This window comes from Filicampus tigris, chromosome 1 (assembly GCF_054856515.1).
Source record: "Filicampus tigris isolate MCC_2025a chromosome 1, RoL_Ftig_1.0, whole genome shotgun sequence".
Taxonomy (NCBI): domain Eukaryota; kingdom Metazoa; phylum Chordata; class Actinopteri; order Syngnathiformes; family Syngnathidae; genus Filicampus; species Filicampus tigris.
In genome coordinates, this window is record NC_141217.1 from 21,565,001 (window position 1) to 21,592,889 (window position 27,889).

Genomic DNA, 27,889 nt, shown 5'->3' on the forward strand with positions numbered 1-27,889 from the left:
CTACTACGGTGGAACGCTGGAGGTACTCAGATTTGTTCCAATTTTCAATATTTTTTTCTCATGGAAATAGATGAAATAGAATTAATCAGTGTCAAACTGTTGCCACCATAAAAAACTAGTTTAGTGGACCTCCGCTATTCGTGAGGCATAGGGACAGCGCTGGCTCACAGAGTGAAAATCTGCATATAATTGATGTCCATTGAAATGCAATGGGGGTAATGGGGGGCGGGGGGGATCCAGGGGAAAAAGTGGCCTAATAAATTTTGTGGTGGATTTGGAATGATATGCAGCATAAACATATAACATCAACAATATTAAAATTTAGACTTACCTGATTTTTGTGAAAAAAATGTACAAGATGAGTTGTGCGTTTAATGGTGGTTTCTTGTTCAGCAGTTTTGTGCCATTCTTTAATGGTAATTTTTATGCAAGAGAGCCCTTCGCATTGCAAAAAAATAAATCACAGTATGTGGTTAGTTTGTTGTTTGCTTCAAACCCTTTGTTGTTGGGTTAGGATAATGGATCTTTTATACATGCATTGAGAAGCGTATTATGAAAATTGCAATGTGTTAAGAGCACATTTTTTGCACATATTTTGTCCATAACTTTTTGTTTTTTTCATACATGTGGTTAAGAAGTGTGTGGTCCTTTGTAGGCCCTGATTAGCACTGATAAAAACTTGTGCCCCCCTCCAGCATTTAAGTTGCCGGGTATTATTTTTCCCCTCCGGAAAAAAAAGGCGAATGACGGACGATGGAAGAGTACCCATACTGCTGACGGATGACGAATGACACACGCTCAATTTGTAGTAAAATGCCCAACTCTGGTAAATAGTAGAGATAGCCAGCTTCACAAGAATAGCTGCTTTTTAATATCGTTGTATTTTAGGTTCGGTTGTCAATGGTTCACTTTAGCTTTGTGGTCTGTATGTGTTAGCTTTGATCTTTATTTGTTTTTCATCATTTCCTTGTGTCACTTTGATATGATGGTTGTAACCTTCAAAGGCATACTGCGCACCTTTCTGCCTGCTGTTGTCTGAAATGTCCTTTCCCCCCCCACAACAATTGGATAATATTTCACTAGGGAGCGGACTGTGGAGGTGTCATGTTGAAAGCTTGACGTCTTCACGAATGATATTCCATATAGCCTGCTTTATGGTGTCTCTTTTGGACGTATAATACATAAAAGTGCAACATGTGGTCAGACAAAATCAACTTGTTTGCTTGATACCCAAGTGTCATATCTTGTAAGAATGTCTATTTGTATGGAGGTTAGTTTGACATTGTCATAATGACACAGATGGAAATACATATCCAAGGGTGAATAGTCATAATGATTATGAGTGATTCAATTATAATCCTATGCTCAATGCGGTTTGGAAAGGGAGGGTCAGAAATGGATGATCTACAAGACTGTCAAGAGATGTGCCATACACTTGTATCCGTGACAATGATGCCGTGTGTCCGCTAATGTACTCGCAGCTCCATTAACTCTAAAACTCTCGGAGGGGACGCAGAGTAGCATGCCCCCATGCTTTTTCCCATTAGGAATGTGGCGCTCGCCAGCTCCCATTAAATGACTTTCCGGAGCAAATTTTCAAACGCAATAAGGAATTTGACATCCCTGCACGCCCCGACACTCTCCTTGCACCTCTTTATGTGTGTTGCTTTCTTATCAGAGGTCAGTGCCATGGGGCCGGCGCACTGACACACGGAGCATGTGAGTAGTAATCATGACGTCAATCACTAGCCTCTAGCCGTCACTCAGGATTCAAGCCGATGTTGGGCGAATCAACACCTATGGCACCTTATTCTGCCTGCCAGAGAATTGAGGAGAAGTCGAACAGTGACCGCGATAACCTCTTATCACATACATTTAATGTTAGCGGATTTAGACTCCTCAATTTCTATGATGATTTCCCAGTTTTACGTCTCATATGGCTGCAAAATATCATACATATTTAACATATTGGGTTGCAAGATAGTGCACATGAATAGAAAGTTTGGTACGCGAATGCAGCATTTGAGAAAAATGGGAGATTACAGAGTTGCCTGTCATTACAGGTACATTATGTTCCATATTATTGGCTTTGGGCCAATACCTTCTGTTTCTCAATTTGGTCAATTTCATATTTTTTCACAAATCTAGTGATCAGTTCACAGGTGTTGGTGTTATTTTACAAATTAATGACCAATCTAAGGTGTTGAAAATGGCATGCTCTTTTTAATGATGGAATGTTAATGGTTGAACAAACATGCTGTTGTTGGAGTCTCCTGAAAAGTGATGATTTCGGAGGGACGAGGATCCACTCTGACGACGAGTGATATGCAAAACAAGAGGTATGTCAGACAAAAATATCATATTTCTTTTGCTTGTTCACATTTTTCAAAAATGTACCGTTCTTTCTTTTGCTTTGTCTTGGTGAGATTATGCAAGTAGAAATTGAGTACTCATGGCACTTTCTTTGTTGGACATTTTTCACTTTCAGCTTTGTAGAACTATGCATAAATCCTTTAAAGCTCAGATGCCATTAGTTTTTTTCTTTAAATTCAAGTAGGTCAGTGAATGACACTACACTGTTGTCGGAATCAAAGACCGAGGTCTGATCTGATGTGCTTCAGCATGAATAACCACCCACAATTTATATTTTGGAGCGAGGAATCTTCTGAATTTGACCTGAAAAGAGCATGTTTTTTTTGGAATTTTGCTCAAAATACACTGATTAACAGAGGTGGGCATTTTACTAAATTGTCCTGGTCCGTCATTCGTCATCTGTCAGCGGCCTGGCTCACCGTCCACCATTCATCAGTCCTTCACTTAAATCCGTCAGGTAGACCGTCAGAAGTCCGCCACTCAGTCCGTCAGTCCATCAATTCATACCCAAACCCACCCCCCAAAAAACGTCGGAAAAACGGAATGCCCACCTCTGCTTATGAACGTCTTTATTGTGTAGATAGGTTTGCAAAAATGACTCTCAAATGGCCCAACCTGGCTTAACCACTTTACAGCAAAATTAAATGACCATTCCGTGATTCCTGCTAGAGTCGCAAAACCGTGAGAGGACGTGGGCCTGATGGCCCTCATAAACATTTAATTGCCATCATACAGTGCTGAGTGCAAGTTGCGCACAGATACACCGGGTGTCCCCAACAAGCTGTTTTTTTACAAATTACTGATGAGAATGCAGCTCGTAATAAGCAAAACAACAAAAAAGCAAAAATGATTATCTGTGCATGCTGAGGCAAATCCGGTGTTGATTTATATGCCTAATGTTACTCATTTAGTCCATCCGTTCGTGAATAAATTAAAATGGCAGCAGTGACATCTCCTCTGAAGTTTATCTGCGAACAACTACCTAATTGCTAAAATAGATGGATGGGGTGAATTTCGAAAATTATTAAATATACATGCTAAATCAAATCACATTTTGTTTGACATTATAGCTTTTAACACTGAATACACATGGCAAAATGTGTTAAAATCTTTCTTCCAATTACAGTACCTGTAGTCAAACAGAATGAAAATCAAACTTTAATGGAAACATCCATGGAAGAGTGTCTACCCGTATCCAGAAGTGGGCAATTTACAAAATGTTGCCGGTCTGTCATTCGTCATTATCGTTAGCAGCTTTGGCACACGTCTGTCATCATCATCAGTCTGTCATTTTTCCAAGCCGAACCAAACTGACCGTCAATTGGTCAGTCCTTCATGTTATTTTAACCGCGCTTCCATCAGTAATTGTTCCCGGTCCGCCCGTCCATGTATCGCCAGTCCGTCAGTCCACCCCCACTGCTTGTATTCAGCCCTGCAAACAAACACACGAGACAGGCAGGGGGTGTTTCTGCCAGTCATCAGCAAAACAGGCATTTGTCAGTGATGGACCGAAAGGTCCGTTGGTACTTGACCTGATTCGTGACGACTACACTTCTGTGACTACACTTCTGTGATTAGTCTGTTTCGAAAGTTTCCCCTCATTCGTCAGCTGCCAGCTAAACAGGCGTCCGTCAATCCGTCACTGACGTACTGTACCGTCAGTTCTGACGGAATGTCCATGTCTGCTTATATCTACCCATCATAAATCACCTATAGGGAGGTAAAAACAGTCAGATACAAAACTGAGAAATTCTTGAATTGCATCCATGCTTGAAAGAAAAAAAAAAACACGTAGGCTACCAATATGCTTTGCAGTAACAGCACAATAATCACGGAGATGTCGTAGATCAGAAGTCCATGCAGTAATCATAGCAACAGTAAGATATCTTTCAAAGAACCTCTTTTTCTTGCTCTTGACATACAGTACAACAATAAGTCGTATATTTAGTCTGAAGATCGGCTAAAATGTGTCACTATTGAAGAGCTTAAAGAATGCATATTGATTTTCTTGGACTCCTTAACTAGTGCAGCAAAGGTGTTTCATTTATTTATTTTTTAAAGTAGCATAGTGTTCTGGCTTTAATGTTATAAAGTAGCTGTTAAAACAGGCTACTGAAAAGAATATCCTAATGATATTTTTTTCAAAACATACAAAACATATTGCATATAATGGCAAATTACAGTACTGTATACTGTATGCAATAATATTACATTGCACATAATAAAAATCACGTGGCAAAAATACGAATGATCAAATTCATTCTGATCACATCAAATTTGTCACAAAGATAAAACACTACTATTACATTATCAAGGCCGCAATGTAGCATATAGCAAAACAACTAGTAGTTGTGTACATTGTATACTGTTGATGAATTGCAACAAGACTGATAATGATAACCCCACCCTGTGCAAACTAAAAAAGAATTGAAAATGATTCACTGTCAAACACATAACCAGATGAGAATTTATTTGATGGTAGCCATCAGTTAGAATCAATTGAGTGTGAGGCTTTCATCCATCATATGTGAAAGTGATACACTTTGGAAAGTGCTGTATTGAATGTTACACTTACACCTGCTTTGCGTTCGATGAAAGTTTGCCGTAGAGCCAATATGTGCGAGAAATGCTTTTGGGAGAGTAAATGAGGAATTTTAAAGTCGCTCCTCGGGCTATGTGTGCGATTTAATGTCCTTTTTTAATTGATAATGATAGCACACAACTCCGACTGAATACGTTCAGGGCCTCAGTGCTTGTTTGAGGGGTGAAACTTGAATGAACTGAATTAATTGGAATTAGATTTGCGATGCAAAGAGGGGAATGATTGAGGCATGTGGTTTAAAAAGCAATAAGATACATGAAGCTTTACTTGGAGGAGGCTCAACTGCTGAAAGAGTGAAAAGCTTATATAAATATTAGAATCTGGTTGATAAGTAAAGGTAAATCTATGAGGAATATACAGTATATATTTTTTTTCGAATTTAACCACCGATATACAGTATGCTCTGCTGCACAGCTACTGCTAACGCTATTATGCAAAGAAGATCATTTACGTTTAAATTGATGAACATGTATTTTGACTTCAACTTACCATAAACACCATGTCCCAAAATGTGTCTGGTTGTTTAAAAAGGCAGTTACAGATAATCGTGTCCACTTAAAGCGTAAGTGTCAATCTCAAGGCCACACGTAATTTAATGTGGCCTGCGAAAACGAACTATGATTGATAACTTCACGTTTCTTCATAAAGTACTAAAATTGCAAATTGTCTTCACTTATAAAAACGTTGAAATATTGCATGCATATTTTTTTTTTTAAATGCCCCTTTTAAAATTGAGTGAATAGGTAGAGACGTTTTACCTAGCTTATGATTTCAAAATTAGTCATCCATCAATTTGTTGTGTAGATGTAATAAACAGAAATCAGTCGCGCCGGCAATCCTAAATGTTCAGTATTTTACAAATGTTTATGCGTGGGTTCAGAGTTTTCTACTGAGCCACGGATTCACAGGCGAGATTGTGAAGTGAAGTGACAGTCTTTTAGGAAGAAACCGGAAGGTTCGTCTATTTCTGCTGTTCCTTCTTCTACATATTTTCTGGCAGTCCTGATGCCCTGCGGCGTCTTGCTGCCTATCACAGCTCAGGTGGTTTGAACCCAGTCATCTGGTTCGAGGTAGTGAGACTTTCACATGTCAGAACCGATCGTTACGTTAATGGTGTTATTTGTTGTCTTCAATGAATGAAACATGCATGTTTTTGAAGTACCTGGAGAAAACCCAGACAAGCATGCGTACTCCATGCAGGTTCACCGTGCTGCCAACGTGACCATCCATCCATCCATTATCTGTACCGCTTCTCCTCACAAGGGTCGCGGGGCGTGCTGGAGCCTATCCCAGCTGTCTTTGGGCAGTAGGCGGGGGACACCCTGAACTGGTTGCCAGCCAATCGCAGGGCACACAGAGACAAACATCCGCACTCACAATCACACCTAGGGGCAATTTAGAGTATCCAATCAACTTACCATGCATGTTTTTGGAATGTGGGAGGAAACCGGAGTGCCCGGAGAAAACCCACGCAGGCACGGGGAGAACATGCAAACTCCACACAGGGAGGCCGGAGCCGGGATCGAACCCACGACCTCTGAACTGTGAGGCGGACGTGCTAACCAGTCGACCACCGTGCCGCCCAACGTGACCAATATCCATCAAATGTATTATAAAGTCTTGAAAACTTGAAAAATAGAAAGGATAACACAAAAACGTAATTGAGGAAAACATGTGTGAAGTGAGACTGCTGTTCTGATATGACTATTCCACTGTAGTGATGGCTGAGTGTTTTTATTTTTAACTGAACACAAGAAGGGGTGGCACATTAGCGACGACTGGTTAGCATGTCCGCCTCAGAGTTCAGAGGTCGTGGGTTCGATTCTGGCCCCGGCCTTCTTGTGTGGAGTTTTGCATGTTCTCCCCGTGCCTGCGTGTGTTTTCTCAGACTACTCCAGTTTCCTCCCACATTCCAAAAACATGCATGCTAGGTTAATTGATCACTCTGGGTTGCCCCTAAGTGCGACTGTGAGTGTGTGTTTGTTTGTCTCTGTGTGCTCTCTGATTGGCTCGCAACCAGTTCGGGGTGTCCCCCGCCTACTGCCCAATGACAGCTGGGATAGGCTCCAGCACCCCCTGCGACCCTCGTGAGGATAGAGCGGTATAGATAATGGGTGGATGGATAACCACAAGAACAAGGTTGACTCATCTTTCTTCCTATTTTTTTACACATATTATGCTTAGCTTTGAGGCAGAAATGCAATAATTGCCACCAGGCCACACCCCTTCTTGACATCATTCAACTCGGTTTATAGCCTTGATTCCGGACCTATGTGGTGACAGATTAATTGGGGGACACGGCTTTGCCGTGTCCTTTTTCTTTGTATTTCTTGATTTAATGAGTATGCCAGATTGTGATGGTGACATTTCCCTATCGACACCTTCAATCCCCCCCCATTTACATTTCATATCAAGCGATGGGGCCGCCCCCGTGTGAAAGGCCAGGCTGGATTAAGGTATCACAGTGATTGGGCGCTATCCTGTGGACGGACTGGCAGGCAGGCACACTTACTAAATCCCTGTCTTGGAACAGCGCGGCTCTCAAGATGCTGCTAAGCTCTCATCAGTCATCGTCTCCCACCACCAGTCCACCACAACCCCCCCCCCCCCCCCCCACACCCCACACCCCACCAAAACCTGAGAGATCAAGCATGGTGGCAGTGTAACATTGGATATAATTGCCTTGTCTTCTAACTATCTTATCCTCTCTGATTTGGAGTGAAGCAAATTAGATGAGGTCACACATGAGTTGTTCTAAAGTAACCAGGTATGGATGTTTTTGCTAATGAGTTTTTTTTTAACTTGCTAATTTTGTAAAAAACTTATATAAATGTAGAGGGACACTGTTTTAAGTTACAAAAAGTTAGTAGTTGCTAACAGGGATGGACTAGCACTAAATATCAGCCTGACATTTTTGTCTTAAACGGCGGACGCACACATGTACACGCATTCATGCATGCTTGCAACCACCTCAGTAACTGCGAAATCATTGTTTCTCATATCATCCACAGTCAAAGATTCATGAAAGAAAATGCACACAATATCCAGAACACACCCATAAAACAAGCAGGATCCAGTCTAAGTAAAAAGCCAGGTTTGGTAAGCTTAATTTACTAGATCATTTTATTTGCCCCTTTTTTGCTTATTGTCTACTTCTATATTATGCAATTTGCATTTGGTAGCTAACAGCCAATCAGAACTGACACTGTTTTGTATATTCCAATTAATGGCACGTTCATTGAAGTCATATCCAAAAGGCACAATGACATACAAATCTCTCGATTCTTCACAATTCTCAACGCTGCTTTTTAATTAGGTTTACTCCTGTTAGTATTATGAATGTGTATGATTTAATAACTTCTTGGCCACTTTGTTTGCTTGTTGTGGTGTGTAAATAATTGCATTATTTTAGGTTGACTGTCAGAATCAAACATTCTATTCTCAAGACAGACCCTTACAAAAATGCATCCTTTGATATGACTCCATATGTATATTTCTTTAGAAAACTAACATTTAAACAGCACCACAATGGCCCCAAGAGGGGGCAGCCCACCGTGCATCTGCCCGCTATGTTCGACGGCCAGTTCAGACTTGGTTGCTCACTCTTAACTTTATTAATACTTGTTGAAGTGAGATGCGTTCATGACTTCTTGCATTCACTTTTCAGCATCCAGCAAGTGTAGAAATGAACATGAAGCAACAGGCATGCAAAGTCACTCAAACTGCTCGTAAGAAAGCCAAGTCAAATTTATTTCTATAGCCTTTACCATAGAAACATCTCAAAGGGCTCCACATGCCCACGGTTGACAAATATTAATGACATCCCCTGATCTTAACCCCCAGGAGGGCAAGGAATCCCCCCCCCCAAAAAAAAAAAAAACGATGTGGAAGAAACAATGACAACATACTGAACAGTTTAATTTGGGCCTCGGCTAACTTTTCCTTACCCGTTGATTAAAGTGAATACCTCTGCATTACTCCACAGCAATTTTCTTAATTAAAGATTGACACACCTTTGATGTACCATATTTTCTCTGTTTGTGCTGCAGTTTAGATTGACAGTGGGTGTTTTTGATATGTCGTGTTGTTTGGGCAGATGTGCGTGTGTACGTCACTGATTGGTGCCTGTCAATGACGTCAAGGTATTATTGACTGAGTTTAACCGATCTACGCATACGCTACAATGCCAGACATCTGATTTTATCGACATTTGGTCCAAATCTGATCTTAAGATTTGCGAGTGTCCCCATTTATCCTGTTATGATGTACATTTGATCTGTTCCACATGAGAATAAAACATTGACATTTTCACTTGAACCACTCAGTGGAAATTCATCCATAGATACAGTAGACACAATAGTGCCTACTAGTGTAACTGTTTTAATTTGGAAATGTATTGCTAGCTAAGACAAATCTTCCGAACATGAAAAACAGTTATTGGCCAGTATGGTAGCCAACCATCATTAGTTAGTTAGTTAATTAATAATCCAAATACTTACAGTATTTTAGTATTTAGATTCTGCAGCAGTAGTACTACAGACTTATGAAAGTCAATTTAGTGCTTTGACTAGCACCCCATTCATTTGGTTTAGTACATTCTGAGTTTGACTCCTTCTGATTGCAACACAGCAACAAATGCCTTTTTCCTTATGTGGAAAATGGGGCAGCTTTTTTATTTTCAAGCATTTTTAAAACACAATTATTTTATAAAGTCAATCAAAATTTGATTGAGGACACATATGGTCCCTAGCGGAACAAAAAATGGCAATAATGTACCGTAGCAATCGATCGATCCTTTTTTTTTTTTAACCGCTTGTCGTGTCCAGGGTCACACATGAGCCCATCCAAATTTGATGAGAGGCTGGTACACCTTACTTAAACTGGTTGCCAACCTATTACTGAGCACAGTAATATTTATTATTTAAACACATTAAAACAATGAAATCCATGAAGGATATCCAAGGTTTCTCATTGGTATGCAGAATAATGCTTAAGTCCCCCCCCACCCCATTTCATTTTCGAAGTGTGACTGGGTAAAGAAATGAAAAAATATGTAGGCGATTACTGTGTTGAACAATTTGGTTCTGCTTAATATAGACTCCTTTGATTCGGTCCCGGGCCCCTGAGATGAGCGCTGGTGAGGAATGATTGCAATGCACGAAGGAGCAGCAGCTCATTGGCTCGTCAGGCACTTGAGCGTAATACCAGGTCATCCCTGCTGGAGTGTGGAATCGGGCCTAATTAAAACAAAATGCTTTATCAAGAGTCTGGGCGAGCCAGCAGTGCTAATAAAGCAAGTAGCCTGCAATTTCCTGAGATTTCTCAACTGATAAGCTTCCTATTAAAACAAGGTGTGTGGAATGGCTTTGTTCCCTGCAATATGTTGCAACATCCTCTAGTACTTTCTAGTGTGAACGACATTCACTATATGGACAAAACACATGCATTAATCAAACAATCAATACTCTATATGTCTTATTCGCTCCAGTCGTGACATTTTGGAATATTGTATGCCTTCAACTTTGTGGGAGCAGTTTCGACAAAGCCATGTTTTCTGCTCCAAGTGCACAAAGCAGGACACGTGTTTGAGTGTCTATGGTGTAAGAAGAACGCAATTGGAATACAGCCAGCACATTCTCACATCCAAACGAAATTCCCGCAAAACACCCTCCACAATATCGAAGTATGTATATTGCAATATTGCTATTTTAGCAGCAAACGACGCACCAACTAATTTCACTTTGTGTTTATGCAATGAAAAGATATCCCAAAAATAATAGCCAATTTAGAATACTTGTGTCTTAATACAACATTTTAAATATTTTATTCATAAATGAATGAATAAATAAATAAATAAATCTTAATCAGGTTGGAGGACCAGTCTATAAGGGCATGTTGTCACGGATTTACTTGAATGATGTTACTCACTAATCCGTCGTCCATGGGGTTTACACTACACTTCAAGAGACACAGTTTCGATTGTTTTTTTTTCTGTCCCTTGTGGTCCAGTTGGGATATATGTGAAGGCAGTGTAAGCATTCATAAATGCTTGGAATGCTTAGCATCTGAATCCTCAAATCCAAATTGGGCATTCAATATGATCAAATATGATTTGATAAAAAAAAAAAAAAAAAAAAAAAAAATCACCCATGAATGGGATATCAGCCAATGAGACTACATTGTAGGCTGACAGCTGGGATACATCTTCTACTTAGAGAATATTCCAATTTTTAAACACAATGCAGTAAATCGAAAGTCAATGCAAACCAAACTGATTGTTTCCTCCTTTGTTGACATTTGGTAGTTGTTCACCTGTGTTATGGGGGCATGCCTTTCATTTCAGGTGTTCGGTGAATATAGATTTAGTGATACATCACTTGAAAAGTAGACTGTCTGAAAATGGGGTATTTGATATAGCCACTAAATCGGACATGAGCCAAAGAACAACCATGTTGGTCAACCTGCAGGCAATAGCGTATGCTATGCCTGCCAGTGACGCGGCTGAAGTGGACCTTCGTGAAAAGAAATAATATGGTACATATAAAATGATAAATACATTTACTATAGTCAATCATGAAAACTATCTTCAAGATCTCAAATCAATTCTGATCGTGTTGCTTGGTGTGCAGCGGGCTGTGGAGCCAGCATATTGCATGTTTGCAAGACTTTTTGGATTTTCACTTAGCTTGCACTTAAATCAGCAGAGTAAATCGCATAGCGCTGTTGGCACCAAGTACTTAATTGTTTTTTCTTTTTCTTCATATCAACATAATTCATCTGAGTCTGACAGCTGAATGGCTGCGCTGATGTGTCGAGAGATGGACCATCTGTATGTTTGCTTCCTTCTCTGCAGCTATTTCAATGCCGCCTTGTTTCCATACCGATGCCATCTGAGTCCAATCATTTGTCGCCACAAGTCTGAGTGAGATTGCAGAATGCCTAAAGGACAAAATACTACTGCTACTGCTGCTGGTTTTAACAACACTAATACCAAGAACAACAATAATAACAATCATAATTATAAAGAACAGTTTAACACAATGCCTCATTCAACTCACAATTACTGCATCCCCCTGTGACACTGTGACTGCATTGCTGTGGAAGTCAATTGCCATTTTAATGTTTTCCATCTGATGAGCTTTCTTCCAGTCAGAGATGTGCTTTTGGGACACAGATCAGGCCTCTTATGTTCAAGGTGGTCTCTAGAGAAGCAACCGAAACACCGTTTAACGACACAATTTTCATCTTGTTGTGCACAAACACTATTTGGACAGCTTGACTGAAGTAGGTTGGAGTAAATAGGAAGGTGGGCCATGTTTAATTGTCTGTACAGGATTTGGTTCTGTTCTACCGCAGCTGGAGGAGTTTCTTTTTAGCAATTCATAATGTGGGGTGGTCGAAAGTGTTATCCCTAGGTGTCAATGCTGGAACTCTCACTTTGAATGGTAACTGACCCATGAAGATGTTTATGTCATGATGTTAAAGTTTAGTACATATCCCCTTTTCAGTTGTCCACACTTTCGTTCTTCAATATTTCTTTGCAGGATAACTCTTTAATTTACAACATAATTAAAATAAATGACCTTATCGATTTAAAAGCCCTCACTCTGAAGAGATTTGCAGTAACTGATGAAATACTCTCAGTTAGATTCTAGGGTATATGCTCTTCTGCAATGTTCAGTTATTTTCTTGAGGTTTATTGTTCCGTATAAAAGCAAGAGCCCTATTAATTTTTATTGGCCAATGACCTAAAATCTTGATATTGGTATTGATTGAAAGAGATTGTTTGGAGGGTTCATCCCGCTTGCCAGTGCTCAGACACTTTAGTATTGTTTTATTTAAAGATAAGAAATGTAATTTATTAGGGTTATGTTGTTGCCCCCCCCCCCCCCCGCCCCCCAAAAAAGGGATTATTTTGTACTAAATAACCCAAAATAACGTGTTGTTTATGTGTTAATAATCATTTGTCCCAATTTTTGGAGTAAAATAAGGAACCCAAAACATTGGGTTGATCCTTTTTGACCCAGTCTGGATTATTTTTGACCAAACTATTTTTAGAGTGATTATTCATATCAATATTTTCTTTTAGCTCTCTGTCAGTTGGAAATGCCACATTGATAAAGCATGATAAGTCATATCTGACTGGAGATATTTGTGGTGAAAGGTTGGTCAGTTCTAATTAAAAAAACATACTTTTTAGTATTTTTATTCTGTGTCAATAACTCTACAGGTAGTTAAGATCAAAGTTCAGATTTGCAGGTATTGTACATGCCTACTGTGAATGTTTTAGGAATATTGGGGTCAAAAGCAAGAACATTCTCGATTGAAAAGGCTAATCCAACAGAGATTTTCATTAGAAGAGGCAAAACCTTCATGTGTCTTGCTGGAACTCTGCCAAGTGGATATTGTAAATAAACTTTAACAAATTAATGATTTACTCAAAAGTAACAACCCTGTTGGTTTTAAAAGCGATCTGAGCCAAGATATTTTAAGACCGTTTCATGAAACAGTGTCCCAGGAAGGTAGTTGGTGTCATATTAAAGATTGACAGCTATGGTTTCTCATCTAATTGCTTCCTTGTATTTGCCTTCCCTTGCAGTCCAATTGACGACTTACATGGGTCAGCAAGGAGACGGAATGGTGCTTCATTGGAGTCGACAGGTTGCGACGCGCCCTCGTGACGGCCTCAAATATGGCCGCCGGGTGTGGGAATTAGCGGCATCACGAGTAGACGCTTTGAAATCTTCAAACTTCTTATGAAATGGTCGCATATGAGCACTTTGATCAGCCCGCGCCGATCGTCGGATATGGCTGCGGGGAGCCTGGACCCTCGACTCTATTCCACCTGACCACTGCTGCATGAGCCCACTTCCAGGAAATAAACTCTGACACAAATTAGCCTCAATCACACGTGCCTCACTGCGTTGCTACACCTCCTCTCACGCAGAACCCAGCGATGAACATCAGATAGTACACACCGCACAATCCCAAGAGTTAGTACAGCTCGACTTATACTTTGATTTAATTGGACTTGTCCCATTGTACAGTACAGTGGTGCCTTGATATACATGTGACCCAATTATCGCAAAGTGTCCATTATTTGGATGATATTTTGCTATGACTTGCAAGTGCAAACTTCAGGTACCAGCGCTGTATGGTGGCTCAACTCCACTCACTGCACAAGCAGCAATTCAGCAAAAAAAGAAGCTTCAAGCTCCCAGTTGACTTTTACTATCAAACCAAAGAGAATTACACATTGTGTATTTGAAATAATCAAACAACTTAGCCTGAAGATGCCCTGCTCGTTTGAGGCGAACGTATAATGGAAAACCCAATTGATGCGCTAACACTTAAGGCACGTTTGGATTCATTTTAACACCCGTGCACTACTCTGAGAGTGTGTGAGAGGCAGAGCAGCTCCCCTTCCAAGAATTTACGAACGCAGCCTATGTTCTAAACCAATCATCACCTCGTGCTTAAACTGTTTCCATCCGTACTGTCTCCAGTTGGAGCGTCTATAGCGCGCACCGGCACTACGTTTTTGGTGCACTCTGAAAAACCAAACGGCACATCTGAACAACGCTCTGAGTTTCCGAATCGTCTGAGCTCGGGACAGATTTCCGAACGCACCCTTAGCATTAAAAGTAGCGGTTATAACACTTTAAGAAATGGCTATTCAAACACAAGCACCCCCCCACCACCACCCTTAAATACGCCTACATAATGTTAATTGTTACAGCAAACAGGATATCACCCACTATCAGTCTCGAGTATATAACATAAATTCGCCAGCATGACTTTCATTACCAATACCCACCATGCAATCACCTAACTATGGCACAGAAACTACTTTGCTCAAAATGGAACCTGATTCTTAAAAACAAGTCGTGCCCAGCCTACTTGTGCACTATCTGAAGTGGTAATGCAGTGTTGTTTTCTAATAGCTTCTTGTTGTCTACTTCCTTGTCAAACCTTGAGGGGAGCGAGCTGATAGTATTAGTACAGCCCGGCCCTTTTAGCTGTGTATGTCCTAGAATAACATTCACTTCTAACCACATTATGAGAAATTTCATTTGGTACGATTTCAGTCGGGCTAACACGTTTACATGATCTGTATCTTAGATGCCCAGACTCACATAGCCAGTGATTTGATTTACTCTGTTATGTAAGTGCACTGGACTCACTCTGGGTGCAAAGGATATCTTGCTTTACTTCTTTTCCGACAAATGTAAATAAAAATACGAGGTAGCTAAGTCTGCCATGACTTATCAGTGCTGCACGCAACAAAAGCCAGACTAGTCTAATGAGATGTCAAAAATATGGATTCATGCTGTAGCTGCATTGACACTTCACATTTATCTTTGCATATTTTGCTACTTCAGACTTTCACTTCATTGACTCTTTAGTCTCTCAGCAAGTGGCCTGCGTCGGCGCTTAGACATCTTATCACTAATAGCTTACCGAGCTCAGTGTGTTGCTTCAACTCACAACTCTTTCATTTCTCTCTACACAAAGCCAGAGACAACTCGCTTTCAAACATCCTGTGTGGCCCATCCCTTCAATAGGAATCGAGTTATGTTCCCATCAAGCAAACCGTGTCTTAAACCAAACCGGCCCGGCGATCTACAAAGTCGCTATTTGATTACTGCCTGGCGTTGACGGAGATCCATTTGAGGGTGCAGCGTGGCGGAATTCCAATATGGACGCCCTCCAGCTATCGACCTCGTCTTTGTAAATGGGCGCCATGCTTTTAGTGCGTGTTCGCCGGTTGTTGTTGCCCGTATTCCGCCTCCCGGCAGCTCGGCGATACTTGTGATGGTACTCCACGCCGGCTCCTTCTCTTGGCTCATCTATTATTGACGTGTCAGAGAATGTGAATAGCCTACTTTTTGAGTCAAGATAAGGGAGAAGGCATTTTACAATGCCCTTGCAGCACATTGGTGGACAGATAAATGAAATTCTATTGACCTGATTGATTGATATCCCACGAACAAAAAAACTATCATTTGGAAATATTCTGACTGCAGTGCAAATCGTACAGTTTGGAATTCAAACCTTTTTTTTAGAATAAATACCTCTAAAGTTGCAAAAAACGCTTTTTAACGTATTAACTGTTTTTTAAAATGTGAGACCACACACAGTAAGGAAGGAAAAACAGCATTTTGTGTACTTTATTGCTCTTATAATGTACGTTGTACTCAACATGACCGACACAACACACCACACACATAACCACACAATATAGCTCCTTCTCTAACGAGATGTAGTACTAAGACTGACCTGAGAGAAACATTTATAGTGCCACGGGGCATACAGACTGCTATTAAATACAAAGAGTAAAGAGTAGTAGTAGAAGAAGAACTAAAGAAGCTAGGCTAACAGCTAACTTAACTCTCAACAGAAGGAGTGGCTTGTTTTGTGTCCAGGCAAATACACAAGCTTCAGGTTGCTTTCCAAAGACGGATTGACGGATGACAGACGGGTACCCAGGTTTCTGACGGATGACGAATGACGGACCGGTAAACTTCCGTAAAATGCCCAACTCAGTTTGGAGTTTTATCACGCTTCGCGTGTTGTCACTTTACATGAACCGGAAGTTAACATGCCACTTTAGACCAAACGTGGAGGTCTGTGCGAATAGAGCCCATTGGACTTTTGCTGACTTTGATCGCAAGGGAGGAAAAATGCTCATGTTGGCCCAATTGTCGCTAAGCGTGTCCAGTACCCCACCAGAGACACCAACATCACAATGAAAAATAAAACAACTTTGATTTCGAACATGAAATTCAAACAAACTGTAACAGACAATGGAAAACTTAACTGTTGTTTAAAGGAGTACGAAGAACTCTGACCTTTACTCTATATTCTGTTCATTTATCTCTCCTTCTGTTATAATGTTGTCTGCCAATTGTTGACTGCCAGTTTGGACTGCACGACGAGTGTGTGAGTATGATGATCCACACTGACCTTTATTTTGTACGGTTGTAGTGAAGTGACTTCACTTATAAGATACAGTACCGCCCCAAATTTCCTAAAGCGCCTTTCTCAACAGCTCCCCAAAACCTAAGGTCGCCTTTGGAATTACCCTTGAAAACCTGACGTTTTCCCAGAAATTCAACACTTACAAAATAATTAATATCTCTGCAGCAGGCAGAAACATATTTCCAAAAGAATTAGAGAGCTTAGACATGTGGCTTTCACACAGGCAGATGTTATTATTATTTGCTAGTAAATAATAATGTATTATTGTGTTTCAATCGAATATGTAAAAATAACGTGTCAGTGCAAGAGAAGCACTATTTTAATATAAAAAAATCGAGTGGTAATTACCATCCTCAATTTTGTTACAAAGACGTCAATATCGTCATTGTCGACAAACCATATCATATCATGTTCTATTTGGGTTCTATTTAATTGGATTAAAAAAAGACACAGACATATCCGCTCTCCCGGCTTTAAAGGTAGAAAGACGCAACAGCGCTCCCGGGTCTAGTGGTAGAAACGAGGTTATGCGCTCCCGTCCTTAATGGGTTAATATTACAGGACTATGAAATAGCACAGGATGCAAATCAGTTTTGATCCAGAACCCATCTGATTTTTTTTTCATCCATTATGAATTGATTTTCTTGAACCCTTTTCATCTGCACCCTATGTATCCGTATTTGAACGTGGACTTCTAAACATTATTTTTGTTTTATGTAAGTTTAATGATCATTTGTTTCCGTCACATCCGATTTTCAGAAACCAGATTTTCAATGTACAAATTTCTTCAATTATTTCCTTCCGTAGGTCTTTTAAATTCTCCCCAGAAGAGAACCTCAATACCTGTGACACTTGATACATGCCGGTAGACTTTCAGCATTTCTATCCTAGTTTTTTTTTTTTTTTTGGGTGATGTGTTCATTCCCCTCTTGTCCGTGCTTCCTCTCACCATCTCCTTGGTTACCCATTTCTCCCTAATGTGTGACACCTGTTTGCTGTTGTCTTCTCCCTTTTCCTGGTGCATGTTTCTTTCCTTCATTGCTCCCGTTGCCTGTTCATAGTTGTTGTACACATTCCAGCCATAGTCCTTTAGTCTTCATCGCATTCCTGGTGAATTTTGATCTTGGGATTTCCCCTCTGAATTTTGACCATAACCTCTGCCTCATTTCATTTTGAGATGATTGAAATATGCATACTTTATTGGGGGGTGGCTGGTATTAACTGTCTGTCAGTTAAATGATTCCTCTTTGTACCTGCACCTTGTCTGAACATTTTGGATTTTCCTTTGCTAACCCAGTTTAGCGGATGGTAGAGATTTTATGATGGTGACAGTTTGACAGATTATTTGTATTGTCATTATGTCTTATGCAGCATATTCAACATATAATAATGACAATTGCTGGATGGATCTTGTGGCTGATAGCATTTAAATAAAATATGTATGATTCTGTTCTCACGTTATTCAGGGATAAAATGAAATGTTATCGAGTTAAGGAGAGGACATAAAAGGCAAAGAACTCAACTGAATAAGAATGACTCAAGACAGTTGTGTGAATGCAGATGTTGTTCACATCTGTGCCTATAGATGGCAATGTTCCTACAGAAACTGGGCTGCGGTGGAGTGTCACCCATTTGCTTTCAAAGTGTGGAATCGTGAGTGTTTAAATACTACAAAGGTTCTCCAAGGGTGCTTGAAATTCCTGAAATGGCTGGGATATTCTTGATGCTGGTTCAATTTTGAAAGCTGCTTTGACTTAGTCTTTTTTCATAATACATAATTGTCTGACTAAATGGTTGTCTAGGTTGTGTAGGTTTGAGAAAATCATCTTTCTATTTAAATCTAAATCTGATACACAATTTAGAAGATAGCTGTGTGTTTTGGGCCATGCGTCCGCTGCATGCGCCACAATCACAGATCCACACAGCGCAATTCGGCGGCTTGACGATTAAGTACTGCCTCCGTGAGTTAAAATCTTTATGGGGCTCGCATGCCAGTAAGTCTGCCAATACGAGTGATGAAAGTCGTACGCCCAGAAAGAGAGGGGCGTACGACTTTCATCACGAGAGATGTCAGATGGGCTTAAACGTGGGATTGTTGATCTCTTGTTTTAGATTCTTCTATTCATTTCAACCCCCAAAGTGTTAAATCTACATTTAAAAAAAAAACATAGGGATTGGCTTCACTGTTAATTTTTGTTACTAATTACATATTCACACCAATAGGCAATTTAGAAGGAAATCTTTGATCAATTAAACTCAATTTTGGGAATTTGGGCGGAAAACGGAGTATGGACAAAATCCACAAGCATGGAGTGAACATGCAAACTTCACACAGGAAGGACGATTCCAACCCTCAATCTCAGATGACGCAGATGTGATACCTTGATACCTACTCATTTTTGGTTTAGGTTTGATACGGCAGTCTTGGTTGGTACGTGTGTGGGGCCTGCGGGTTGTAAAGAGGGGGCGGTGAGTTGGTTCTGTGCACGCCGCCAGTGAGTGAGTGAGTGAGTGTGCGCGCGCACCACCTCACGGTGATGATGATGATGGTGACGACGACGATGATGATGATGATGATGGAGCCGCGCGTCCGAGTCAGTCCGGCTCAGTGTGGCGCGCCGCTGCTCCGACGATGCCCACACACCATCCCCGTCTCACAGCCTCACGTCACGTCACTTTACTTCCGAGGACTTTTCCCAACGCGCGCTACTGAAGGAATTTGGTCGTTGCTGTCCGCGCGACCTTGTGAATGATCTTTTTAAGTTTGCGCATTTTTTTTTTTTTTTGGGTCTGTGTGGTTGCGACCGTGCCGGCTGTGCTTTGAATGACGGTTAAAACAGGTGGGCGTCAAGCAGCGCACAGGAGTAAGAGGAGGCGAGCATCGGGCAAGGCGACACTTTGCTCGCGGTTGGGAGACGTTTTTGTCGGTGGATGCGAGTCCTTTCGCCGGCATCAGCTCCCACGTTCTGGGCTGAAGGAGGAGGCGTATTTGGGGACGCGGAAGGGAATATCGGAACACTCGGGATGAGGAGGTGAGCTTTCTGCTTTCCGCTCCATGTGTTGTTTGAAAAAAAAAAAAAAAAAGATGGTTACAAATTAGTTTATCCCGCCTGACGTGCACCGTGCACGGCCACTAGCTTGTATAGGGGCAGGTCCGATGTAACGTTAGGGACATGCACGTGCACCTCCACTTTGCTGTGCGCGCTTTGCGTTGTAATTTACCTGCAAACACCTCAAGCCTGCTGCAGCTTTTAATGTATTTCTCAAATCGTGTTTGAAGTTGGCTGCAGCCAGCATGCACGCTCCACAGTGTCGCCGATTACGATTGGCTTGGTGTTCCCCAAATGACAACTGCAAGATGACTTCAGTCTTTCATTCGAAATGGGCACATTTTTACATGCAACATATAACCAACTCGATTATGCGTGCAGTTTGGACACAATAAGTGACCCCTACCTTTCATTTTGTAAACACTTTGAAATATCCTTGCAAAAATAATACCCTGATAAAGTGTGGACAATTGGGCTATTATGAGACTGTTAACACTTGACAAGAGGGGATACTCGTTTTGTTAGCCCCTGACAACAATTGTAGCGTTATAACAGGTTTATAAAGTAGTTATTACCTAGCTTGTTAACAGAGACACTAAACTAAGAAAATAAGACTTACTATTCTGCTCGCCAAACAGTACTGACGTGCAAGTTGGCCCTTATGCGATGGTCGGAGAGCTCATATTGGCTGAAGAGAATACATTCATTATTTTGATTACAAAAGTGTCATACGCTTGAACTTGTCAAATGGTGAGCCGCCTGCACTTGTTGAAAACGGCTGTAAGTGCTCATTCAAATACTGTATAATATATTAGCCTTTATTTAATACTGCACTACCAATTTGAATGAAAATGGGTGATTTTTTAAAAGTGGTGTTCTCAAATGTTTCAAAACTTTTAGAAACTTGTATTTAACAAAATCATGATATGTACTTCTTTTATTAATAATATTTCCCAATAATACATTTTTTTACCGTTTAATTTAATTAAAAAAAAAAAAGTTAAATCATTATCATTACCTGGCTGGTTGGTTGGGACCAAATAATGGTTCTACTACCCAAGAGTGACCGATGCTCTTGTTACCAATATGATACCTTGCCCTGGTATGCACCCAGCAACAGTGATAAAGCCCAATTTAGTTTGTATCATTTTCCTTAGCTGCTGACTTTTGACCAGACCCATCCACACTGACCTCTAGCCTCATCTGTCCTATTCAGCGGACTATCTTCCCGCTGCAACGCCTCCAAAGAAAATAAACCTTGTCTTCCCTTGAAAATTGCATCGCATTTGCATGAAAATAATGTACATCTGCTTGGGCGGATGGCGAGCACATTAATCCTTCTGCCCTTGCAATCAAACCTTAGTCCGTCTTTGTTGAAAGTACACTCCTCTTTTTTTACGCTCTGTTATAAAGCCGGCACATCATCATCATTATTTTAATACCTTTCTCCTGGTGCGGCAGCAGTAGTGTGTGCGTATATCGGACACAACAGCCGCCAGGGTGCAAATTGCTGCATTTAAGAGAACAAACCAGCTCGCAGCATTGGTCTGATTATCACAAGCTCATTTAGCTCAAACTAATTACCATCACTCTTATTCGGAAAATCACACAACCTGTTATTACTTTACACAGATCTGCTGGCAATGCTGTAGGTGATACTTCAGGAGGTATCACTTTTTCGGCTTATATCTGCATGCTAACTTTTTTAGATACAAAGCCTTGGCTGTTAAATCTTGGTTGCATTCTCACAGAAGCTCGTTTTTGAGTGATGGATGCGATTTGTTTCAGAATAATACCTTATTTGTACTTTTTCAAGACAAACTGTATAAGGGTGCCTTAGCGGAGCGCTTGTTTGTGGTTGGTTGGTTGGTTTGCCCCGTTTGTGTCGACTCATTCTCGTGCTTTTTTTTCCCCTCCAATATACTGTAATCTAATGGTTAAAATAAAAGAGGTGTTTTTTTCTTTTTCTTTTTGAAAGAATGCTTTCTAAACTAACTGTGGGGGTTAACTCAATTAAAGGGGAATGATTGTTGACTTTGTGGGGTTCTACTTTATTCCGTGTCATATTGGTTGCATGCATGCCCGACTCGAGAATTTCTGGATCCGAATCTCGGCTCAGTTTTCACGTTCTTTCTCTCGCATTCCAAATACATGCGTGTTATAGGTGAACTGAAGACCCTAAATTGTCCATCCCTGTGATTGTGAGTGTGTATGATTGTTTATCTATATGTGTGCCCTGCGTTTTTGCTGGCAACAAGGTCCAGGATGGATCCATTCGGAGATTCCAGCCGGTCATGCGGAATTTCGATCGGCCAAGTTTTCCTTTCAGGGAGGTTGCCGTCCCTTCGTTTTGAAACAATTGTGACGTAAGGGTTTTTACTACTTTGCAGCAACCAGGAGAGGGCGAAACTAAGTTAGGGCCAACGTGTGTGCCGCCTAAACAGCTTGCAGTAGGACACAAAACACATAGTAACCAAGGAAGAGAGTGATATTTGATGGATTCTGGTTTGTTTTAAATCTTACTGTAATATATGTGACTATGGTCCTGATTGTTGTAAGCAAATGGGGGAGGCAGTTGAAGTTCGCGTGGTAACAACGGAATGTTACGACACTAAGTATACAACTAAATGTGACGAATCTTAACTTCAATGGATAATTGTTGGCGTTTCCCTGGTATTTCTTTCCATTTAAAAGTGATGGTGAAAAGTGAACTTGTCGTCATCCCTTATAAGGACATTTGTTAGCACGCCTAACTGTGGTCCTCATCAGAATTCTATCACGTTGGACGGAGAGCGACCCCTGCTAAAGGTCAACCAATGAGTCCCGTACACCAAGTTCATTATCGTTAGTTAATTAAGATCATAACATATCACTCGGCTGCCAAGTGAGTCGTCGCTGCTCCTCTGGGTGCCGTGTCAACCCCCGACTATGCAATGACCCCCCCTCCCGCTCCCCCGCCCCCTCAAGGCAGCTAGACTCACTGCTGTGTAGCTTGAGAGATTTTGACAAGTGGCTGCGCATGGAGGCAGAATCCTTGACCTATATCTTAATGAATGAATTCTGCAAACGCATGCGTGGCTCTATATTTTGACCCCCCCCCCCTCTCGCCCCCATCCAATTGCAACCCCACTCTACCCCAACTGTCTTTCCCAGCACACGCACATGTAAGATAATGGCGCTTTTGTGTTACCACTGACTGACTCACTCGGGCCTCAGATTTTGTTTCTGGCTTTACTTTCTGCTTCAGCCAGCATACAAATAGTCAGCGGGGTTTTTTTTTCATGCAACTACATAACCACCCCACGTTGTGGGTTTCACCCCGATCCACTGTCCAGCTGTCACAACGGAATGCTCCATTCCCGCTCTCTCGTAGCCTCGCCGTTTGCTCGTTTGTCCGAAACCCCTGTCTCGTTAGGCCAGAGTGCGGTGTAAAATGTGAGGTATGCATTGTTGGTGGACTTGATCGTGTGGAATATAGTTGAAGCCAGGACGTTTTGTCTGGGAAGCTTCTGGTATCAAAGGGAGGAAGAACTTGATGAGCTTCATCCATTACCAGAGCTTCCTAACAATGATTTGATTGTTTTTATCATCTTTCCCGCACCATTATAAGGGTAAATAAATAACGCATCCTGCATCAAACATCCCTAGCTGGAAAGAAAAGAAGCTTCCGTATAACTCATATCAAATGTCTTGGACATATATTATCCATTCAAAATTATTCACTTTAGAGTGTGAATAACATCTGAATGTTTGCAGACAACTGGTTCAAAAAGGTAAGAATGTTTTATCGCCGTCAGGTAACATGGACATTTTGTGTCAAATATTCGAAATCAATAGTCTTGCAAAGTTTGGATGAAGTCATTACTTTCAAGGAGCAGATGTTGTTATCATTGTTTGTTGTCATTATCAAATGACAAAGCAATTACAAAACACTCTCTTGAGGATGAAGTGTTTGATGAAGATCATCCTAAACCACTATCACAAATGGTCTCTCCTGCCAGACAATAATCTCTCTTTTCAAATCTAAACCAGTACAAATTCTGCCATCTCTCATAACAACCCCACTAGAATCACCCTTGTTGTCCTGAAGTTGGAAAAACAAAAAATTTGGTCCACTTGCACAGTCTAGCAGACGGGAAAATGTCATGTGTAAAAGGAAGTGAAAGTGAAAATGATAAAGGACATTATCAGGGGCTTGTTTTCAGCGCCTCCGTTGGGAAGGCCTAACACCTTCACAGTTCAAATACTGTTCCAAGTTAACTGTTTTGTTCACGCTTTTGGTCCCCTGTGTGAGTGGTGGCGGCGGCATAGGGAAGCTTTTATTAAGATGTTAAAGGCAGTGTTTTTCCTCATGGATTGCCTGTTTGGGGTCTTTCGTCCTGCCCCGTTCTTATTCTGATCACCTTAATCATGGGCTGGTCTAAATTCCATCACAAATTGAAGCAACACTACAGAAGGAAGGATTTGTGAGTGCACTTCCATATTTGTATCAAAAAACAACAGCAACATAATAATTATGTCATCCCACTTTCATATCAGCCTCATCTGTCCGAGTCTCTTCCCACTTCTCACGTGGGCTCGGATGTAAGTCACCAGTGCCCCGGCGCCATCAATAATCAATTAGTTGGTGCCACGGGAGGGAGCGCTTGTTTTGTTTGTGGCAACTTGACAAGAAGTGAGCAACAAAAAGAGCGGGGGGGGGGGGGGGCGGCGAAGGGGGGCTGTAGTATTAGATGCCAAGGGGCAGCTGTCAGGAACAGATGACTGTACATGCGTGCGTGTGTTTGTGCATGAGTGTCTATTTGATTTGTGCATGGCTGCGCGCAATTGTGTTCATTTGAATTTCGATTTGTTTGACTGGGCGACACATGTGTCTTCTACAGGCGTGTGTTGTTTGTTCATATGGAAAGCAACACAATGCTGTTTGGATCAACACTGCCGTCTATTGATGAGGATGCACCCGCCCACTATTGTTGCCATGGTAACCGCGTCAGGGGATGGAACTGTGCTCAGGTCACATGCCACATTACTAGAGAGAATTAACTGTATGCTTCATTAACTGAGAATGCAACTGCAGTATGTGATTATTGCAAATGAAAGCCTTTTAATCCATAATTTATTTTCAGCCTTTTTTGTGAGGAAAATTCCATCCACTTTCTATAGAGCTTTTCATTAGGGGTGTGGGTGAGCTGGAGCCTATCCCAGTTGAGTTTGGGCGAGAGGCATAGTGCACTCATGACTAATTGCCAGTCAATTGCAGGACATTTAAACAGCCCATCATTCACACCTTTTACAATTTAGAGTTTTTAATTAACCTAACATGAATGATTTTGAAGCCTGGGAGTAATCCAGAGTACCTGGAGTAAACCCGTGCAAACATGGGGAAAACTTTGATCTTTGATCATCTATTTTTCACTGTTTAAACTTAGAAAATCGACATTGTACAACCATGGCCAGATGTGGTGTCCCTTTTCCTTGCAAAATTGACAGAAGCAAAACAGCTGCTGTCAAAAGGTAACCTCAAAGCAGTTCTTTATACGTCATGCTGGTACAGTAACACTGTACAGTCAGAGTACTGAATCATTCGAAGTCTAGACCCAAGGTGATTAATTTCGACCATTTGAATGTATCCTTTCCTGGGATAACTGTTGTTTTCCACAAGAATGCATGACTAGTATTACAGTTTGTGTGATTTTGTGTGAATGATTGCACATTCAAGAGGCTGAGCTGTTGGCCAGCATTGGCTTGTGAGGCTATCTTAAGTGCTAGCTTGCACTGAACATGTTCACCTGAGCCCCCATATTCGTCAAAGTGATCATCTAAATGTCAAGGATGATCCCTCTTCTTCTCTTGTTCTTGCCCATCATTCTCTAACAGACAGTCTTCTTTGATGTCTGGAATGACTGATCTTTTTCAAAGCGAGGAGCCATCAAAACTTATTGATGAGCTGAGCTGTTAGCCAAAACTAGCGTATGAGACTTAAATATGCCAACATCAGCCCTCGTATAGCTTTTTAATTATATATATATATATATATATATATATATATATATATATATATATATCGATTTCTTTTCTTCCTTTTAGAGTTATTCCTTTATGTCACAGCAAGAAGGAACGAATAAATGATTTCACATTCATAATGCTTAAGTGAAAGTGAGCTGGTGAAACTAGCGTTATAACCAGCTAGAATTTGGTAAAAGCTAACCTAACTTTTAGGGCTATTTATATATTGAAAGAAGAACCTCATTCACTTTTAATGATGTCTGATACAACATATAGTCAATACAGTTTGATCTCACATGTCTACCAAGGCTGGATATAAGCTGCGTTGGTCATGCGACACAATTCCCATATTTTACTTTCAGTGACACAAATCAGATATCTTCAAGGCATCGTAATGAGAAAGAAAATGCACGGAATCGGATAACCTAGAAAACGATTCAGGCATCTTCCAAATATGGGTACAAATATGCACAGTAAGGGATATCTGCCAAGGGACTATGTGGCCAGGATGGCCCATTTTTCACCCCAAAATTATTTTAATGTATTTTTTGATCAGGGAAATGAAACTACGGTACCTTGCATTTTCAATTATACAGATTTGTTTTGGAGAAATCAGTAAATAGCTCACTAATCTTGGAACTCCACTTTTTCATCGGCACTCTGAAAACACCCCGGTCCAGCGCTCCCTTCTTCCATATCTTGGTGTGACGTCAGTGGAGGAACTGGACGAAATTAGTACATACTAAATAACTGAACATACATCGCTTCGAATGCCTGATAACTGTTCTCAATCGTCACCAAAATTGATGTAGACATCTCTACTTATTCCCACTTAGACCTCTGAAAATATCTCAACTATAAGCCTCTCCATGTGTTCACTTCGAAAAGAACGAGGAAATGAGCAACTTACCTTCAGTGTCTCTCATGCCGGATCTGTTTTTGTTTAGCAATAATAATCAATTATATTTATATCGAGCCTGTGAAATCACCCTAGGACGCTAAAAAACAAAACAAAAATGATAAAGGCTCCATCTGGAAGACTGGAATTGCACACTCACTATATAGTGCTTGTTGGTTGGCTGAGGGAAAATGCTGCATTCCTGTCTGGAGGACGCACACACTCCACCCTGCTTCGTGGCCCGCCACGGTCATGAAGACGCCGTAGGGCACAAAGCACCATACCAGAGGTCGCGACGTACACCGTTGAATGTGGGGCTGCAGAAGCCACTGTCTGTACCGCGTGTCGGCATGCTGCACCCTGGGCTCGCCATCCGCCGGGCCGACATCACCGACAACCTGACCACGGGGCTGTCTGTCTAGGAAGTGATTAAGCCTTTTCCTCACAGCTCTTGGGTCCTAAAAGGAGACATATTCAGTGCGGCCGCGGTGAGGCTTCCATGCCACGGTGCGTGTTTCGTTTCAAATATTGCTCAACGGGGGGTGGACAGTGAGAGTTCCAAAATAGAAGTTGGTCGAAGTTTGTAGACGGAAGGAAGCTCGTTTAAAATGATAGGCGGACCGGCCTTTAGGCGATTAGTATTTGTTCCGGCCGGACAAAAAGGCGGATAAACGGATGTCGGAAGAGTACCCCGGCTGCAGGTGGAATGCCATAAACCTACTGGGAAATTTTAGTAAAATGCCCAGCTCTGGTAATTGACATATGCTAATGCTGAATACAAATACATTTTCCTCCTCTTTGAAGCAATCCCTGTGTTGACCAAAATGTCTGTTGTGATTGCAGTGAGACATACTGAATGAGGCTATTATTTGTTTCTGCCAGACAAACATTAGCCGCACGACTCCTTCGCAGGAGAAGTTGTTTGTTTTTGTTCCACTACTCTTTATTTCCCAGTGACCCTTCCTGTTGAAAGCAAAG

General features: G+C 41.2%; 1 protein-coding gene and 1 long non-coding RNA gene across 4 annotated transcripts in view; both read left to right on the forward strand.

The window, feature by feature from the left end:
* LOC147153244 (uncharacterized) overlaps positions 1–13,880 on the forward strand; it is a 138,388-nt gene extending 124,508 nt beyond the window's left edge. For all 3 annotated transcript variants that reach the window (XR_015086256.1, XR_015086258.1, XR_015086257.1), the window contains one exon: positions 13,575–13,880. This is a non-coding gene — a long non-coding RNA (uncharacterized LOC147153244). The remainder of the gene's footprint in view (positions 1–13,574) is intronic.
* Positions 13,881–19,483: 5,603 nt separating this feature from the next.
* Positions 19,484–27,889, forward strand: part of plxna2 (plexin A2) — a 201,097-nt gene continuing 192,691 nt past the window's right edge. Inside the window, exon 1 of the mRNA XM_086026386.1 lies at positions 19,484–19,989. The gene's annotated coding sequence lies outside the window, so the exon portion shown is untranslated. The remainder of the gene's footprint in view (positions 19,990–27,889) is intronic.